At 40.8% G+C, this 21,147-nt stretch overlaps 1 protein-coding gene across 8 annotated transcripts in view; it reads left to right on the top strand.

Annotated features, from left to right (window-relative positions):
• The window catches only part of PPP2R2B (protein phosphatase 2 regulatory subunit Bbeta), a 424,375-nt gene that overhangs the window by 345,308 nt on the left and 57,920 nt on the right, over nt 1–21,147 (top strand). The gene's annotated exons all lie outside the window — the stretch shown is intronic.

Raw genomic sequence — 21,147 nt, 5'->3', positions numbered from 1 at the left:
CTGGTAGCGGAGCTACTGTTGCAGGAGTTATGGGCGTGAGTTCCAGCCCTTGAAATTACTTGTGCATGTGTACGCGTGTGCAGGCACGCATGGGGCATGAAGTACCAAGAAGTGCTTTGCTCAGAAAACCTGAGAATGTTAGCACAGCCTGCAGCTGATCTATGGTATTTGTTTTTAAATTAGACTTACTTAACTAGAGGTCAGAACTGTGGGCCTGGGTCTCTACTGCTACCAAGTTATGAAAAGAACTCGTTTGAAATCACAAGAGGAATTCCAGGGCCTCTGCTCACTATCCATAAGATTTTTGTAGAAAATTATTAACGCAAATGGATTTAGAATCAAGTTCAGGAGAAAACACAATCACTTTGATCTTAGGACGTTGCAAACCAGGCTTCAACTTATGCATTGATTTTTAAATACCTGTCCTTACCAGAGAAAAAGATTTTAAAATATTTTCTTAGAGGTTAGTGTATAGAGGAATGTACTTTCTTTTCTTTGGTGCATAAAAATAAGAAATTGGTTGGAGGAAAATATTTTATAAGGGTAGTTTTATGTTAAAGAAGATTGTTATCAACTGGAAAAATACTTAATTCTCTGGTTTCCTTAGAACGACTGAGCCACAAGGAAAGGCATTTCTACGTGAAAGGTTTAGATTTGTATAGTTTTGAGTGGATGGGAGTGGATCACATTCTTGTAATTTGTTGCTGCAGTGAAATGATTGGTTGAGCTCCTGTTCTTCACCAGAAGAAAAATGTTAAAAGCAGTTGTAAAAAACAAACACACACACATACATGCTCTCAAGTGTTTCCTGCTCAAGAATATATGAGAAATCATAGCTTAATAACATGTCAACAGATATATTTACTTTGGGGTTTCTCAGGACATTTCGTGTACTAATATATGATATCAAACTCCAAGAAAGTTGCAGGGCATGCAGTATTTTCCACCAACCCTATTTGACCATGAAAAACCCTTTCCTCAACTCATGGGATTACTGTTCTTTTTAACGTTCTACTCAAAACATGGTGTTTGGCCCAGTGCTGGTCCACAACAAGATAAAGAGCTTGTATCCGAGTATGAATCGTTCACATCACTAATCCACCGGATGGTTCAACTTACACTTTTATTTTCCATAGCAAGACTTCCTCAATGAATGAAGCAATGCGTTGACTCTGGCTTGAGCTCCTTATGTTGTCACGGACCATTAGCAAACAGTTCATGGACCTGTTATTTTGAGTAGTGCAGCTAGAGGCCTCACTTTGGAAAAGGCAGTGAAGGAGCTAGGCGGGGGGACAAGGGTTAGCCTGACCGACCACAGGGTCACTGCCCTCTTCCTGTCTTCCAGGGGCAGAATCCCGTGAGGGGGAAGGAGCCTTAAGAAAGCCTCCCTCTTGACATTCAAGTTCATTCACATTAACCAGAGCTTCCTAGTCCCTAATTCTGTTCCAGGCACTTTGCATACTTCCTTGATTAATCTTCACCTTAACTCCACGACCTAAAAATCTATTATAGCCATTTCACAGGTGAGGAAACTGTGCTCCATGTGGAGGAAGCAGCTTGTGCAAGGTCGTTTGCTAGCAAGTGACAGAATCGGAGTTCAACCCCGGCTGCCTGGCTGTAGATCCCCCCTCTTTACCACTCTGGCCTCCCAGTGGTAATGGTTCTCCACTGTCTTAGCCAGCGTGGGCTTTATCCTTCTTCCAGAGACTTCTTGAAGCAGAAACACATTAGCCAATCTAAAAACCATCATTGCTCGCACATGTTTCATTGTGTGTAACCTATCATCTGTGTGATCTGCATTTATAAGAAGAAGGTTCCGCGTATATAGTTATGTGTGATCGCTGCCCTTACATGGGGCTTATAATCCAGGGAGGAACCAGATGGCTCTGAGCTTTTATTTGAAAGTATTAACGGCACCAACCATGTGGACCCAGACCTGACGACAGCACAGTCACTCCTGTTGTGTATTGAACACTGCCTGAGCTCCCTCTCAACATTTTCTTTTCTGCCCTGTGATCTCACTTCCTCTAATTATCTGCAGGAGCTGAGAGGTCTGCAACTTGGAGCTAAATAGGGACATCTTCTGTTTAATGCCAAAACATCCAGACACAAGGTGAAAACTTCATCCAGTTATCCTGCTCTTTCAATTCCAAACATGCAGATGTTTAGAAACTTCTGAAGGTTTGATTTTTTTTTAATTCACTTTCTAAATTCAGAGAGCATCTGAGAAAAGCATCCTGGGGCGAGGTGGGGCAATCTAAGATGATTGTTGCAGACCAGGGTGTGGGAGTTCAGGAGTTGTGAGGTTAGATAGTGACATGGACATGATGCAGCAAAGCCATGCTTGGTTCCCCTTATTCCTTCCCGTAGGAAGGTCATCTCCGCAGATGAGCTCAGGGTGACCATCACACCAGTCCTGATTAAAGGTGCCTTTGCTGTACTGGATGGTGAAATCAATTAAGAACAGAGGCACCACCTAGGTCTCCTGCTTATTCATTTTTTCACTAATTGCACAAGTATTGATTGAGTACCTACTGTACACCAGGCACTGTGATAGGCCCCAGAATGACAGCAGTGAATCTGCATGGCACAGTCCCTGCCCATGACCCCCTGCCCTCAGTCTCTTTTGGTGGAAAGGCCATGAATCGAATGCCCCTAGCGTGAAACTGACAGTGGGATAGGGGCTGCACCGGAGAGGTGTAAGGTGCACAGGAGAGCGGATAATGAAGGAATTGGATACATTCGGGAAGAGCAGAGAGTAATTTCCTGAGTGCTTAATAATGGAGCTGAAGCAGGAGGTAGGGAAGGCAAGGAGAGGGACGAACCTTCCAGGCAGAGGCAATGCCATGGACAAAGGCCCTGAGGTGGAAGTTGCACAGGAGAACAGGGGATGCAGTGAAGGCCAGGATGGCTGGAATGCAGGGCACAGGGGGATGTATAGTATCAGCAAGATGCAGGTGACAAGGCAGCCAGGTTATGGCCTCACTGGGGGATTTGCTCCTTCTCCCAAGAGTAATGCAAACCCTTTCTTCATTGCGCTGGTCATTTTTTGAAACTGCTCTTCTTCGTTCAAATAGGTAAATGTTCTGCACCTAAGACAGGAGAGACACCAAGGTAAAAAAGCTGCTAGCATAACCTCAGAAGTTCCTGGCAGATATAATGAGTTTAAATTTCAGAAGCCAATGACATTTTGTTAGTGTGGCCGTGTTGCCCTCATGGCCTGGACCGCCACTGTTTTGATACATGTCAGGGCATGGCCTCCCTGGAGCTCCTCCAGTATCGAGGCGTCCTCCCTCCAAGGTGAATCCTCCCACGAGTGATTGAATTGTTTGGAGGGTCATAGAAGCTGACAGCTCCCTATTACACAAAGGAAAAGATAAGCTTCCGATTAGTCCGGGGGCTGCAGGAAGCCAAGATGGAGTGCACCTGTCAGAACTGCTTACGACATATAAATCATTACCTCAATTTTCCATGCAAGAATTGGGCCAGAGAGAGAGAAAGAAGGGACCGAGGTTGCGTAGCAGTGCAGAACCGTATTAAAGAACTCTCACTTGGCTCCAAATCAGGATTTGCTCTGCTATGCATGCAGAGAGAACAGAGCCCCATGCCCAGAGGAGCGACAGAGACAAATGCCCACTGGCTCCAGGAAGGGGCGATTTGTTTCTGTGGCGTTTCCTAATGACTCCTATCGCTGATTTAGCGATAGCAGGCACCAAAGCTTTCCCAGACTCCAGAGGGGGACGTGTTTGGTGCCTCGCTGGCTCTACATATGGTCCTAGATTTCCCTATGTGTGTCATCACCATGGTAATCATTGGTATTAAAGTGGCCACCTTTTTTTTTTCTTTTTTTTTTAATTTTTAATTATTATTATTATTATATTTTTTGATGGAGGTGCTGCAGATTGAACCCAGGACCTCGTGCATGCTAAGCATGCACTCTACCCCAGAGCTGTATCCAGCCCCCAACATTACTTTTTTATTTTTGAACATTTTTTATTGAGTTATAGTCATTTTACAATGTTGTGTCAAATTCCGGTGTAGAGCACAATTTTTCTGAAGTGCCCAACTTTTACAAGCAAGTACCCAGTGATGTTCCAAAGTGACTGGACCACTTTGCATTCCCACCGCGCAGTGCATGGGCTCTGCCTGGTTCCACATTCTCATCAGCACGGCGGTATTATTTTTATTTGTTGCCATTCTAGTAAGTGTGTGTTTGTGTACTGCTCTCTCACTGTGGTTTCCAATGGTGTTTTTTGATGAACAGGTATTTTATTCAGGAAAGTCCAGTTTATCTTGTTTTTGTTGATTCTGTTTGTTGTTTTCTGTGTAGCTAGCACTTTTAGTCAAATTCTTAAAAGCATCTGATTAGATTTACATGACGATTTTATTGTTTTGGTTGCCATTTTCCTTTCTCCCATTCACTAAGAAGAAATCTCTGAGAGCCAGGGGCCAACTGTGGCTAACCTGCTGTCCCGTGGTCCAAGATATCAGGGCATTTCTATAGGCAAAAACCAACCAACCAGCAAAAAACCCAGCATAAAAACCAAAAAAAGACAGAATGAAGAACAGCAAGACAGAAGATACTCAATGAAGATTCAAAAGTTTAAATTGACTGGATGGTGCTCAAATCTTCCCTGCATTTTACGTTCAATAAAATACCAAGTAACTAGCAAAACATGCACACCTGGAAGATTCCATGTGGAGAAGCCCCAGCACAGAGTAAACTCAGACTACTAACTTGGGCCACAAACCTCAAGAAACACTGTCCTGTGCTTCCTCTGGGCTGCTCTAGATGGAGTGAGCAAAACTGTGGGGGAGCTGGTTCATTCTCCAGGACAGATAGAGTTAAGTCCATTCTCAGAGCTTTTGAAAGGGGCTCTGGTCAGTGGCATGGATGTGGAAAGGGGACCATGGGTTTGTCCAGGCCACATATTCCAGCTGCCAATAATGGAAGAGCCTTTCTTCTTTTCCACCATCATGTATTTTAAAGAGAAGCATATCTTCAAAATTATGACACAGCCCATCATGTGTCGCCTGCCAGTTAAAGTCTCTAGGACCTAGAAGAGAAATGCAGTGTCTTTTATGTGAGCAAACCTAAAGTATGAGTCAAGCCAGTACATGGAGAGATATGGGAGCTCAAGGAACACGTCACATGGATCCCTTAAAATAAAACAAAATAATTGCCAGTGTCTTCAGAATGTGTGAGCAAAATGTTCTCTTTGCCAGGAGAGATGTGAGGCTGACTTATCTCCACTTGCTCTCTGGTAAGGGAGGAAAGCCCACTGTTGGAACCATTTTGGGAGAGAGCCTAATGCAGTGGTTAAAAGACTTTAGAATAACAGCTCTGGATTCAAATCCCAGCTCTGTGCTTGTAAGGCTTTGGGTCTTTTATTTAAGCTCTCCAAGTATCAGTTTTATCGTGCATAAAGTACCTACATCATAGGACTTGTTATCAGAAAAATAATACTAGTGCAGTATCTGGCTTCTGGTACTGACCGTTAATTAGTAGGTGACTAGATCATGGTTGGGTATCAGGAGTCTCAGAGCAGGGAGATAACAGGTAGACCCCAGTTGCTGCTTTTGGACAGAGGCATACAGTTCAAGGAGGGCAGGTGAGAGGGAGGAGACTTCTAAATTGATCATATGGCCAGAGTTTATTTGCCTAAGACATAGCAACCCTCATATTTAAGATTCTCTAGTGAATGTTCACATCTCTGGCCTAAAGGAAAATCCCATTCAAGATTCCTAATGACACTGTGTAAACAAAGATGAGGAGATAATGGATAATAAAACATTGTTTGAATTTCTGTGGGTAAAGTATGTTCCCACCTTACCATGCCCGTTTCTGAAAGGCCAGGGAACTTACAAATTCTCACTGAGCTAAGAAATGCTATGTGCTTTAGTAGTAACTCCTTCACTGGGAAGAAGCCACAGTCAGGTCAAATGGGAGTGGCCTCGGGGGTGGTGGCATGAAAAAGATGTCTGATTTATCCCTCCCCCTCCTCTTTCCCTTTGGTAACCATAAGTTTGTTTTCTGTGTCTATGAAACTAACACAACATTGTAAATCAAATATCCTTCAATAGGGGGAAAAAAAAGCTTCCTGGAAAGTTGTTAAGAGTTGACTCAGGACTTCGGTTGTGAATCTTCATTTAGATTCTCTCCCTCAGCCTCTATCTGTCAGTCATCACAAATGCAGAATTTTCTGCCTAGGTCAGAGGCTCTACTGTCAGATGTTACATCTTTTGTCTTTATTTTCCATTACCATGAAGAAAAACTTTCCAAGTAGGTCACTTTTCCTTAAATAACAACAGCCAAAAAAGTTCTCTTCGTATTTTCTCCTTCGTCCTGATCACTAAGAAAAAAAATTCTATTTTTCTCTTCTCGCATAAGCCCATCATCAACCAGTTTAACATTTGCAAATTCAAATACAACATTGAGCACAAAAATTGGCTTTCCAGAAATTTTCCCCTTAATTGGTCTGGTTTTTTTATAGAAATCATTCTGCCAGCATCTGTGGTGAGATAGATTCTGGAAAAACAATGGGCCAGGCCAAATTATCAGGTAGAATTAGATTGCTGTCTACTTCTGTTTGATAACAGCACTGTGCCGGTGCATAATTTTTACTGATTATCAGAAGGGAAAAAGCCATCACTCAGGCAGATGAGTTTTATTGGCCTTGGTCCCTTCTGGGGAAGAAAACAAAAATGTATGAGCAGAAGCCTTTGCAAGGGCCATATATGTTGAGAGATTGAAATTCCAAACAGTCTGTAAACTTAGTTTGCCTAAATCTGCAACCCTCAAAGATGAAAATGCATCCCTATATTTGGTGTCATAACTCAAGAGCTGAGTTTGTCTCATTTTCTATAATTCAAGACAAAAAAAAATTTGCATACCTAAAAATATGTCTAGAATAGAATGTCATTTTAAACGAAAGAGTTCTCATGAAGGAAGAATAAATAGTTGGGCAGAGTCTTGAGTCAGACTCCTTCAAAGACTTGGAAAGTTACAAAGTTAAATGAACACTTGCAACTGAGAAACTGCATGTACTGCTTCTACAGAAAGAGACATTTTTTCTCCACCTTTGTTTGTTTATATGGTGAACCATAGTATGGTTTCCATTTTCCCTAGCTGTCCTTAATCATCTCCGTTTCTACGAGTGGTTTCCCGTGTCGAGATGGGTAATGTAACTTTCGTCTGTGATGTCTGGACAAACTCTGCTTCCCCTTTCTGTGCCTTTCAAGGCCTCCTCTCCCCCCAGGAGTATCCTTGTTGAGAAGCTATTCCTTTGCTTCCAGATCTAGACTCTCCTCCTTTCACAGAAACCCAGTGAGCCCATTCCGTGAACAAATCTTGGTCTTCTCTGACTTTGTCATTATGAGAGTCAGCAATATTTAGTCCCAGTTTCCTGTACTCCAGACAGTTTAAGACATCTGTCAGTATCAAGGGCCAGTTATATCATTTGATCCTTGTTCGGCATCAAATCCAGTGCCTTAAAAACAAACAAAAATCTGTGTTTTGCCTTTTGAGGACTTAAAGACAAGAACTTTCTTCGTAATCTTCTTCCCCTGGGAAATTTGCATGTCTTGCCTCCGTAGACGTCTCCCATTGTGAAAACTGCAGCAAATAATTTTCCTCCTTGATGTCTTTTTTTTGGCACATTCTTACTTGTCAATCAATAAATTACGCCCTGCCAAGCTCCAGCAGCCTGGCTTCCTTCTTTACCACTTACATTCTCCTTTTGTGTTTAAAAAAGAGCTCATTATTTTTCTCTTAACCTCCAGTGATATCTTCCCTTTATTCCCTCCCTTTGTTTTGCTTATCATTTAACTTAATTCTCAAATGGCACCCATCTGCACCTGCCTCGATTCTCTGCATTTTCCCCTCTCATAACCAGAAGGTAATGAGACTACCATTAGAGTCACGTGCTCCTTTTCTGATCACACCAGGATAAGGAAATGGCATTTAAATAGCAGTAGCAGATAATACAATAGAAGATAAGCCATAGTAGGGATCTCAGCTACTCAGGTAGGTAGTTTTATGCTCGCCGGGATGCATAGGGCTTCCTGTCAGAACTGTGCCTCGATTTTCTCATCTCAGGATTGAGGTTAACCATCACTTACTGTCTGTTTCATGGGGTGCTTGTGAGGATTAGATGAGATAAATCATGCCATATGCTTGATGGGAGGCATATAGCAAGCCCTCAGGAAGCATTAGGTACTGTTACGATTACAGTAAACAGATGTAAAAGACGCAGTCCCGCACTTTGGGGGTTTGGAAGCTGCAGCTGTACGTGGGTGAGAGGGATGTAGTCAGTGACCAGTCAGGGACCCCAGCTCTCTAGAGTGATCGCCCGTTATGTGCAGAGGATGCATTCCAAGAACCCCTAGTGGATGGCTGAAACCGCACATAGTACTGAGCCCTAAATATACTGTTTTTTCCTATACATACGTACCTACAATGAAGTTTAATTTATGAATTAGGCACAGTAAGAGATATCTGAATTGCCAGTATCACTACTTTTGTGCTTTGGGGCTTTTATTAAGTAAAACAAGGGTTACTTGAATACAAGCACTGTGCTACCTCGACAGTTAATCTGATCACCAGGAGGGCTACTAAGTGACTAATGGGCAGGATTTGCTAGACCAAGGGATGATTCACATCCAGCTAGATTTCATCACGCTACTCAGGACAATGTGCAATTTAAAACTTACGGATTGTTTATTTCTGGAATTTTCCATTTAGTATGTTTGGACTGTAGTTGACCGCAGGTAACTGAAACCACAGAAAGGGAAACCATGGATAAGGGGGAACTACTGCTATTTGTTTATACAAATAACACTGAAAAGGCACACGAAATAACATTGAGTGACCTAAGGACAGAGACTCTTGTTTGTTGTCCTGTTCCCAAGACCCAGGATTGTGCTTGACACAAAGTAGGCTACCTATAAATACGTGAGATCAACATCTATTAATCACCTAACACGTCCCAGGCACTGCAGTGGTCACCTTCAAAGATGACTGCATTCCCCAAAGTCCGGGCTCTGTGTCTCTTGGTACAAGACAAAGCTTTAAGTAATACTGAATCGTGTAACTGAAGTTTTTCTCTTTTCATCTCTTTCAAAAATTATTCTGATTATATAAAGCCTGAGGTCTCACTTTGATATTAACATGTTTTAACACCTCTAATAAAATAACACTTACAAGTCTTGATTTTTTTTAAAACTGAGAGCTGGCCTTAAGCTCTAAGTCTTTCCAGGTGACCATATATAGCTAGAATTTAAGAACTATTTTTTCATTGTATTTACTTTTGTAACGTTCTTCTGGTTTTCCATGAATCGCCATGACATAAAGTTCCCTATCAAAATTAATGTGGTTAACTAAAAAGCTGATTTACTTAAAGGAAATATTAAGTAAATAGTAGTATAGGTAAACAGATAAGGTAAAACACATTGAAGAAGCACTAGTCTAATTTCCCTGCACTTATCTGGGAAGCTTTTTAAAAATCAAGGTGCCCAAGCCCAACTGAGTTTGAGTCTCAAAGTGTAGATTTGGACAATTGTATTTTCTGTTCCTCCTTAAGAGATCTCAGGTGGTTCCAATGAAAAACCAGTTTAGGAATCTCTGAATGAGAAAGTCACCAATTTTCTTTATGTAAAAAATATTTTTAATTCAATCAGCAAACATTTGTTGAGCATCTGCTGTGGGTAATGCTCTGTGCCCTGCGTGCTGGCGATAAAATGGGAAACAATATGGAGGCAGCCCCTGCCACCATGGAGCTTACATTCTAGAAGAAGCTCATAATACTGTGTTCCCTGTGTTTTTGCCCGCCTAAAAATGCTGCTTCCGTGCTGAATCACAGCCTGAAAGAACACAGAATCGTCATAACTTTGTGGCACTGTTCGGTTATGTTCCTGGCATGGAGTTTACTATAGAGAGAAGTCTGAAACCAGCCTTAATTTTACATCTTTTTTTTAATTGAAGTATAGTTGATTTACAATGTTGTATTAGTTTCTGGTGCATACCACAGTGATTCAGTTATACATTTTTTTCATATTCTTTTTCATTATAGGCTATTATAAGCTAATAAGTGTAGTTCCTTATGCTCTACAGTAGGAACCTTGTTGTTTATCTATTTTGTACATAGTAGTATGTATCTGCAAATCCCAAACTCCTAATTTCCACCCCTACTTTCTCCTTTGGTAACTATAAGTTTTCTATGTCTATGAGTTTCTTTCTCTTTTGAAAATAAGTTCATTTATGTCATTTTTTTATATTCCATATATTAAGTGATATATGATATTTGTTTTTCTCTGTCTGACTTACTTCACTAAGTATGATAATCTCCAGGTCCATTCATGTTGCAGCAAATGGCATTAGTTTATTCTTTTTTATGGCTGAATGATATTCCACTGTGTGTGTGTGTGTGTGTGTAAGTGTGTGTGTGTGTGTACACACTGCAACTTCTTTATCCAGTCATTTTCAGTGGACGTTTAGGTTGCTTCCATGTCTTGACTATTGTAAACAGTGCTGCCATGAACTCTGGGGTGCATGTATCTTTTCCAGTTAGAGTTTTCTCCAGATATATACCCAGGAGTGGGATTGCTGGATCATATGGTAACTCTATTTTTAGTTTTTTAAGGAATCTCCATACTGTTTTCCACAGTGGCTGCACCAAATTACATTCCTACTAACAGTGTAGGAGGGTTCCTTTTTCTTCACAGCCTCGCCAGCATTTATTGTTTGTGGACTTTTGAAATGATGACCATTCTGACTGGTGTGAGATGATACCTCACTGTGGTTTTGATGTGCATTTCTCTGATACTTAGCAATATTGAGCATCTTTTTGTGTGCCTATTGGCTGTCTGTATGTCTTTACATCTTATTTTTGACTCATTTTTAAAGATCTGCATAACCCATAAACCTTTATACTTGAAGTGGGATAACTTCACCAGAGAATGCCTTGGTATTAACCATTCTCCATCAGTTTTTGTAGAAATAGTGTACCCTTCAAGCTTTTCAATCTTGGATTTAAGTCTTTGTTTCAGGCAATTTTTAAAAATACAGTTTAAGTATTTTTTTCCCAGTCACTTCTTTTGGTCTCTTCATGACCGACACATACATCGGCTCCTCTTTCTTTTTCTTGTATCTATAATCTTATTTCTGTTGATTTTTATATCTTAATACTTTTTCATTTTGTTTTGTGTCACTTCCTCAAGCTTACAAACATGTTGAAAGGTATGTTTTCAAGATTTTCTTTACGTTTTACTGTTGTTACTTCAAAGCAGCTAGTGTCACTATAGTTGTTTTATTTTCTCTTTCATTTCCCTCCTAAGTTCTGCTAGCTTGTCATCACTTCCACATAAAAAGCCTCCCAGCTGTTCTTCCTACATTCGCTCACTCTCCCCACCACCTTCAACAATCTGATAACCACATAGCACTTAGTATAATACTTTAAAATTGTAAATTAGATTATTCACTACCCTGTTAAGAGCCTCAGATGGTTTCCCCTTACCATTTAGAGTGAATTCCAAAGTCCTTATCGTGACTTACAAGGCCCTACTATTGACCCCTGCCTACAAATTATTTGATGAGTTTCTTATATTATTTGGCTCTTTGCTTTGTCTTCCTGATTAGTGAGATGCTTTTGGGAAAAGATGATTCCATACCAATATAGCACCTTGAATCTAGTAAGTGCTCAGGAAGTACTGTTGGAAATAGTTATATTAACTCTTTCAAGTATTAGACCGTCTTACTGTAAGTAGATCTTGGCAAAGGAAGATAGAAGATCCCAGGAGGATAATCCAATAAAGAGTCTTAAAAGTATCAAGATTTTAGATTCTCTGATGTGGTAGAAAAAGTATGGTCCGTTAATTCAATTGTGTTTGAATCCTGCCTCTGCTGACCCTAACTGAATGACCTCATGACTCACTATGGCATTTAACCTTTGAGCCTCAGTTCTTTAATTACCTGTAGAAGATCGATAAAACCATGTGGGATTCTTTGTGACGCTTAAAGGAGTCAGTGGCATATGGGAAACAGGAGGTATTTGAAAAAGAGTTAGTAAGGTGGGCGATTTTACAGAGGCTAGATTCCAATGTCATTTGTAAAAATATCTTAGAAAAATCTCTTAAATCACCCATATGATCTAGTGTACATAGTTTTTATAAACTCTGTGCAAAATAATATGTATGTATAAATATGCATAATATAAGGAATAGCGTACAATATAATGCTGTGCCAAAAACTTGAAAGGCCATTCATGAAAAATAGGCTTCTTTGAGCCTTAGTAGCTCATTTAACACATCAAGGTGCTAGGAGGTAAGATCTGCACAGGTGACCTGTCTGAAGAAAGAGCAGGTCCACTGCCCACATCTCATACTTACTTGGGTGCCTGGAACCATTGAGTGGAATGTGGTTGCAATAGTCAGCACTATTTTAATGTGTTTCCTTTTTTTTTTTTTTCTGACTTAAGCTGAGCGTATATAGTTGAATACACAGGTTAATGCCTATGTGTTGTGATTCAGTAAATAATTATTCCTAGAGTAGAGGCAAAATAAGTTCTCAACAGAATGTGAATTAGGTGGAAGTTGGGTGGGGTGATTTGATATTCAACTACAGTGATTTTAAATGAGATGGTTATTTGTCCTCTTTCCTCTGTGTGATTAGTTTTCCCTTCCTTTTCATGGTTAGCCTCAGAGCTTTATGGTTTTGAAAGAGGTCCTCTGCTTTGCCTGTTTAAGAAAATAATTTATATTTCTCCCTTCCGGAAGAAGAAAACAGTTATTGGAGTTTATAATCCTATGAGTCAACCTCAAAGACTTGAAGCTCCACCCCTGCTCCCTCCCTCCTGCTCCCCACCACCGTGTAGGCTCACATTTCAGGAAACCAGAGGGCAAAGAAAAGTTCGGGGATGAGTCAGGGGCTAGATGGCAACCTTGAAAACCTGAGGGGAACAGACTGGCTAGAGAGTTCTAAAAGGACAGAACACGGTGCTAACGCACGTGGAGAGAACATTCAACCATCCGTGTGTAGCCTGTGGGAAGACAAAGTGAATGTGCAGAAAAGATTCCAGGGTCATAGTGAATAACAGTGTAAAAATGTCAGTTCAAACTAGACCAGGCGTGAAGTCACCCAAAATAGAATGTTTCTCCAGAAGTAATTACCAAATCTTACTCAGTTCAGGATAAACTCTTATTCTAAAACAATTTAAGGATCTAGTCTGAAAAAAACATACGATTGCCACAGAAAGATCTCATAGAACTTGTAAGACTGACAGGGAAGTGGGGGGAAATTAAAAGAGAGAGTTAAAGAAATGGGTTTATTGGTTGAAGAAGATTAAAAGGCAATTAAAACAGCATTCCAGACGAAATAAAATTTCTTTTCAAGGAATAGTGACTGACTGTGCTCACCCTCCTTGAAGAAGAGACTGTGAGAAGGCTAAATTATTAACACTCAGACTCAAGTTAGGAAATAATTCCAAGAAGGCTGGCAAATTGGAGCCCATTTGAAGAAGGGAGCTAGAATTTATCTTTTCTTTAGAACTCTTAAAAATAGCAGATTGTTCTTCACTGGATTGTGTGCATATAGGGCACAAGGAACGGAGAGGGTTCTAGGGCGATGGGGGTGGAGATCTTCCTTTGGGATGGGGGCAGGGTAGATGGAAGTCGGGTAATAAGGGAAGCATTGGAGGAAAGGGTATGTATGGAGGGGAGGATGGATGCAGTAGGTTCAAGGGCAGGGCTGAGACTTCACCAGCAGGGTCTGATTCTTCCAGTCTTCCTGTCTGGTTTCCCTCCTCTCCTTCCTAACCGTGCTGCGTGTTTGGTTGGGAAGCATAATGGAGTCAGGGCTGGAGTGATTCATTGGAGGCCATGTTCAGACTGGTAAACAGACAAAGGTAACCTCTGTTGGCAAAGAGAGAAGAAAGAGCCTGACATGTAGAGAGAAGCAGTTTAAGAAACCACTGGCCCTTAAGAGAGGCAGACAGGAGGCAGAAAGACAAAGGGTAGTTCCCCAGGTCCCTAAAACCGTGCTGAGCCCTGTTCCATTTCACATGCTCCATTTTCAGTCCTGAAAGGCTCTGAGATTTTTCTGTCCTACAATAATCCTTTTGGGTTTGGTGTCTTAGTTTTTGGGGGGTTTTTTTGTTTTGTTTTGTTTTTTAAGTGAATTTGAGAAGGTTTCTGTTACTTGCATCTAAAGAATCCAGACTAGAATAGAACTTCCCCCACCCTCAGCCTTTCTTCTCTCTCCCGAGTCCTGCCTTCAAAGGCTTGCCATCCCCTCCTCTTTATAGTCCGGGATTGCAGCTGCTTCTCTTAGATTCTCTCTGTCGACCCATTCCTCCACCCATCTCCTGATCTGTCGTCATCATTACGCAGAAAAATCCAATCACCCAGAACCCATGACTCATTAGATTCCTACCACCGTCTCCCACATTCACATATGCACTGTCTCCCAATCCTATATTTCACTTCTAAGAGAAAAGGATAAATCCTAGGAAGAGAATTTAGGAAATCACATTCAAGTTCAGAACAGTTAGTAGGATGGAAGAGATCTGACTTGACATGAACTTAATGTGAAAGAAGACCTGGGAATTTTGGTTGACAATTCGATACGGACTGTTACAAAGTCAGTTTTAAGCCACGTAAGTAGAAAGCACATGTCTTGTGTGGAAGAGTACAGGTCCCTCTGTGTTCTGAGCTCTGGTAGATTGTGTTCCATCGGGAGAGGTGAAGGAGCCCTAACATTTGGTAGGTTATAAAGATTGGAGTCAAATCTCGGTGTAATTTATTGAATGGGGAATGGGATGAGTTGAGATCTGTCCTCAAACATCTGGAGGGCTTTTGCATGGAGGAAGTGGGTAGACTGGCTTTCTGTCCACCCAGGGAACTCGCAGGTGGACTGTTGAGGAAAGCAGATCTAAACTCAAAGGAGTGAGGAAGCCATGCTCATTAGAGCTGCTGACACTTCCCCAGGAAGAGTCCAGTGCAGGCTGAAGCATCCCGAGAATCCTGCCCTGGCTGGGCATTAGATGTGAGGACTTAACCTTCTTTTTCTTTTACATTATGAAACTAACGCAGGGTTATAGCAACAAGTTAAGTAATACTATATGGTGGCCCCACATGTGAAGGTAACTCGTGTTACTGGTTTGGTGTGTATCTTTCCATACCTTTCTCTATGCCTGCACAAACATATTAACATCAATGGATGGATGTGATTTTGTTTTATTTTTACAAAATTGAGGTCATCCTATACACACTACCCTGCTCAGTAATGTAAGCAGCCCTCTGGGTCGGTTCACCTTTGAAGTAGCTGCAGATACTCTGTAGTTTGCAGATTGTAACTTATTAAGATAGTCCCCTGTTGATAGACAGTCCAGTTGTTTCCAGATTTTGCTACAATGCAATGGTACGTAACAATGCTACAATAAGTGATCTCAAACATATATTGTCTATAAACTGATGTTTTGCTTTTGTAGGATGGTTTCCATTCAGTTAGGCTTTTTTGAGCTGAAAGATGTGCACGTTATTGTTTTAATGGCTACTTTGAGATCACCTTCTGAAAATCTTGTTGCAGTTCATACTGCCACCAGCAAGTGCCCATTTCCTCATACAGCCTCCAGCATAGAATGTTATCAGTGATTGTAATTTCTGCCCATCTGAGTAGAGATACTACTGAGAGTGTAGGATAGTGATTGAGGGTAAGGATGCTCTTGGCCAAAACACCCAACTCCCTATCTCAGCTCCAGTGAGCACTAACTTTCTGACTTTAAGCTAAGACACATAACTGCTTTGTATCTCAGTTACCCTTATTTGTGAAAAGAGGTATGATATGAATACCAGCCATAAAATTGTTTTGAGTATTAAATGAATTGCGACAAAAGACTTAGAACAGTAACTGGCAGATAGTAAAATTCTTATAAGTAAAGATTAAAGATGAACAAGATCAATCTTCTGGAAGATTAAAGATAAAAATATCTTAACTTCCATCTCCTTGACTATTAATAAGATTAAGTAAATTTCTATATATTTCTTGGTCATTTGCATTTTGCTTTCTCTAAATTTTCTGTTCATATCCTTTGGCCAGATGTTTACTGAGTTCTCCTTTTGTCAATTTGGGGGAATTCTATATATTATAAATAGTAACCCTTTCCTGTCATTTTTTATCTTCCATAGATTATTTGATTTTTATCTGTTTATTCAAATCAAAGTTATTTTTAAAGTTAACATAAAAACCTCAGTCAGTACAGAACTATAAAAATAATTTTAAACACATATAATCTCATACTCCAGAAGATAACCATTGTTAAGAGTTTGTTGTATGGAAACTCTTCCATTTACCCTCTCCAGTTCATTGGCTTTCACCCTTGGCTCTACAATTCACCTACGGGGCTTTCAAAATGCTAGAATTCCACCTCCCAGGCATTCTGATGTAACACCACCCATCGGTGAGGCCCAGGCATCAGTTTTTAATAAGAGACCCCATTTGATTCTAATGTGCACATTGGGATGAGAACCAGATGTTGCAATCCTGAAAGGTCACTGTTTGTCAATTTGTTCCTAAATCATAATGTCACTAGTAATCACTACCGCCATCTGTTGGCTGGAGGCAGAACAGACAGCTTAGCTGTGCATACAGCTTTGCTCCTATGAAAGACCATGTTTTAAAGTTCTTAGAGATGCATCTTTGTATACATCCACACCTTTTTAGTGTAAGGACATCTCAGGTAACTTCCAACTCTAAGATTCTTGAAGTTTAGATCGAATTTATATTTATCTTCTTGGTCCTGTATAAGTCACAGTAATAAATGGCAGAATATAGCATGGTACTCCTGAGGTCTTGTCGATCTTTAATCATCAGAGATTCAATATTTATCCTGATTGTTAATAGGATAAAGTGTGTGGACAGATTTGAGAAATGCTTTCATCAGTAGCAGTTGAAAAACAAAACAAAAACAATTTTCGTGATTAATCCTAACCAGACTAACCCAGAATTAAACCACTGCCTCTTCCCATCCCATCCCCTTCCCTACCTATAAACGTTAATTGAAATTTCCCTCTACTGTGGTATTTTAAGATGTCTCCTTTTTTCCTGTGGAATTACACAATGTGAAACATCAAGGGAAGTAACAGCAAAGGCAGTGAACAGGGAAACACGCTTTGAGAAATAGCAATGTTGGCAGAAAACTGAAGTGTCTGGAGAAAAAAAATAAGACAAAACTGGCAGAATTACAGCCTGCTGCATGGGCTGGTAATTAGATAGTGAGTTTATCTTCTGAGGGAAAGATATTTTTCCTCTCTTTTCTGTAGAGAGGCCAAAAGAAGTCAAACACACTGAGAGCATGAAATTGTTAGTCTGCCATAAAAACCATCTTTGAGGCATTGGGTTTAAAATACATATATATATATATATATATATATAAATTCCCTAGGCATTTTTTATGGGTTGTGTGTTGTTCTTGTAGCTGAAAATAGGGAATAAGTCTTCAAAAGAGATAGATAGATAGACAGACAGACATATTGATTGATTGATTTTTATATATAATATATATAAAGACTTTTAAAACCAGAACATCTTTTTTAAATTTTTTTAATGGAGGTACTAGGGATTGAACCCAGGACCTTATGCATGCTAAACACACACTCTACCACTGAGCTATACCCTCCCCCTAAACCAGAACATCTTTGTGAACTGGACCTTCTTGCTGTCTGTAGTGGAAGTTAATGCTGGGTTTCTTTTATCCACCCTAGATTTAGACTCTCCAGAAAGTTTTCCTTAGGTACTAGATTTCTCAGTCTCAGAACTATTGACATTTTGGACCGGGTAATTCCTTGCTGCTGGAGGCTGTCCTGGCCATCCTAGGGCTCTTAGCATCACCCTGGGCCTCTACCCTCTAGATGCCAAAAGCATACACCCCATTGTGGAAAACCAACAATATCTCCAGACATTGTCATATGGCATTTTTGTCCCCAGTGAAGAACCACTGATACGGAGGAGGCTTATGGCCCTGGTTTGGGGAAGTGGGTTATCACTTTTTCAAAAAAACAATTCACCTAATTCCCCAGTCTAAATTAGATCCCCTGTTTCTTTTTCATGAAACGGTATTCTTTTGCTCTCTTTAACAACACACATCTCTTCATAGCATCGCGACGCTTTATGACAATGCATCTACCTTGAGGCATTAGTGTCCTTCTTCCCTATTAGACTAAGTGCCGCAACTAATCTGCTTTGTTCACTCTGTGCACGTCCTGCCTAGAGCAGTGATTGGCATTTAATAAATGTTTGTCACATGAAAGAATATAATTCGAAGATATTTAAGACCCTGAAGCACAAAGCCTGATCTGGTCCAAAGGGGGTTTTCCTCTCAGGCTTATTTCAATCTATGTGACAAAGCCAGGAAGAGAAAAAATCAGGGGCATATTGAGGCTGTTGAAGGGTGTGATCAGGGAAATCTAAAAATTAGATTATTTGGATAGGATTCCCTGGGGTTCTTGGCGGGGTGGTGTTGAGTGGCAGCTTCATTCTGGAAACAACAGCTCTGATATGTCACTGGAAACCGGAGCCAACGCATCACTCCTGCTTTCTGAACTCCATCCACCATTGACCCCTGGAGGAAACAAGTTTTTTGACCAGGGTGAGGCGTCACGCTTCGTTAATTCTCTGAGAAAAAAATGCCCCAAGACCAGGAGAGACGAGCCTTGGGAAAATAAACCTCTACACAGACAGCACAAGAGGCCTTTAAATGCCTCTTTTCAGGTTCTTAAAAAATGGAATTAAGATGCATATTTTTTAAAATGAAAAATGACTGGCATTCTTCCCACCGAAAATGGGAAGTAATTTAATTTGCTAGTGGTTTATTTTCTTTGACAGTCTTTGTACATTCTCGATTTGGTTTGTTACACTGAATTACCCTTCGATAATGGGGACACAGAATGCCAGACTCTGCCCCCCAGGTTGGTTTGATAATTGGATGAACGACCAGATTGTTCAAGGTTTTCATGACAATGTGAACAGAAGCTATTTGGAAAACTCAGAACCAGAAAAGCCTTCAGCTTTTTTTTTCTTTTTTTTTTCCAACAAAGTTAATTGCTACCCAGTGACCAATCATTCCGCTAGCCACTTCTCCTGAGCAATGCTAAATGCTGTAATCATGACTGAATTCCCTGGGAGGATGGAAGGGATGCCTGAAACACCCAGCCAATAGAAAAAGTCCAAAAATCTTCCCTAGGCAATCTCTCAGAATGGACCATTTTTCTACAGTTGGAAGTTAATGGAAAGAATCCCAGTGATAACTACCATAGGGGCTGGAGTCAGACCGTCAAGCTGGAAGTTACCTGAGATGTCCTTACACCTACTACCTGTATGACCTTGAGCAAATTTCACCACCTCTTTTGCTTCAGGATCTGCATCTGCAAAATGCAAACAGTCTTAGTACCTAGGTCATCGTGAAGCTTCAGTAACATCGTGCACAGAAGTACTTAGCACAACCCGGGCACCAAGTAAGCTCCCATAAATGTTTCTTGGGTAGACAGTATGTTTCAGGCCCTGTGCTAAGTCTCCTCAACAAACCTACTGTGAGTTGCTCTCTGAACACGACACAGGGAGCCTTGACAGGGAGGAAGGTCATGTGGCAAGCCCAGGGTCTCATGGCTGATCAGTGGTCCAGCCAGGATTCAAGCCCAGGCCTGCGTGACTTCAAAAACTCTTTCACACCATACAACTTCACATGTTGTGCTTGTGTGCCCCCAGAAGGATTCGGAAAAGCCACGTAGCTTCCTGGGCATTTTTAGGTTAGACAACTAAGCACTTCCGTTGTAGTGTTAAGTCATTTCAGAGAATGTGATTTCAGGAGTATTTCGAACACAGGCAGTTTAAAATTAAACTCTTACATCACCTTTTTAATGCATCCCATGGAATTTAAATACCCTTGTAACTGGATACCCATTGATTTCCACTAAAAGAATAACAAACACATTCTTTAAAAGTCAGAGCTTTATATTGTCCCTTTTTCGTCAAGTGTGTACTTTCACTGCACTTCCCCCAAATAAATGTTAAAAGCTTTTTGGGGATTATTTCTACAACAAAAATAGATAGGTTTTTCCTTCCCTATGAGTGTAGGACTATCAGAGTTTACATTTTTCTGGTGGGAGAGGGAAATAGCTCAGTGTTAGAGTGCATCTTGGCATGCATGAGGTCCTGGGTTCAATTCCCAGTACCTCCCTTAAATAAAAATAAATAAATGTAAATTTTTAAATTATTTGGATTTAATTATCTCTAAAGTTATTAATAGAACACCACTGACCAAAACAATATAAACATGTAATTCTGACAAATAATGATCAAACATAAAAAGTAAAATTTTATTAGAAATTTATATTATAATGAGCTGGGGGCGGGGGTATTTGGGGGACTTTGATTAAAGGTTTCTGACTGTCCCTACCCGAAGTGTTTGAGCCTTGGTTAGTGCGCCACATTAGGACTGAGGATGGGGAAGGTGTGTCTTTCTTTTCCAAAGGTGGGAAGGAGAACCTAGGCTGTGGGTTATGTCCTGACATGATTTGATTTGGGGAAGGAAAATACATTAAGTTAGAAATGGGGAAACGTTTTCCTTTAAAACTGTCCCAGATAGTTCTGGGGAAGGCGCCACATTCTTCTGTTTGCGGACAGCTGCTCTGCACCACTAAGCTGTGTTGCTTTGGAACAGAGATATTTATAGCAGGACCCAGTGGCTCTCCCATCTTCAAGATGACTCACTCGCTCTTCCTTGACAGTGAAGTCTGGGTGCTTTCAGCTATTGGCTTTATCCCAAACCTGCAGTAATTGTCGTTGGAGAGTCACAAAAGATGTCTCTTGAAGGAAGCCCAGGGAAAGGCAAGGTGGCAAACTTGAAGTGAGACTGAAATCTGGAACTTTCTATCCTCTCCTCCAGCTTTACCATTTAGTGCCTCTAGCTGGGATAGTGTGAGCACCCCGCCACACCCAATTCTCCACCAGGCCTCGAACCTGTGGTCCCAGAGCACCAGAGGCAGGGTTTCCTCGCACCAAGAAAAGGTGGACAGCTCCCGTCTGTTTCTGTTTTAGATCAAACAGACATGGTTTCAGCTTCCCAAAAGGGCTGGTTATGAACAAGCCAGAGTAGGGAG

Source organism: Camelus ferus, chromosome 3, assembly GCF_009834535.1.
Source record: "Camelus ferus isolate YT-003-E chromosome 3, BCGSAC_Cfer_1.0, whole genome shotgun sequence".
Lineage (NCBI taxonomy): Eukaryota > Metazoa > Chordata > Mammalia > Artiodactyla > Camelidae > Camelus > Camelus ferus.
This window is presented reverse-complemented; position numbering and strand designations above follow the sequence as displayed.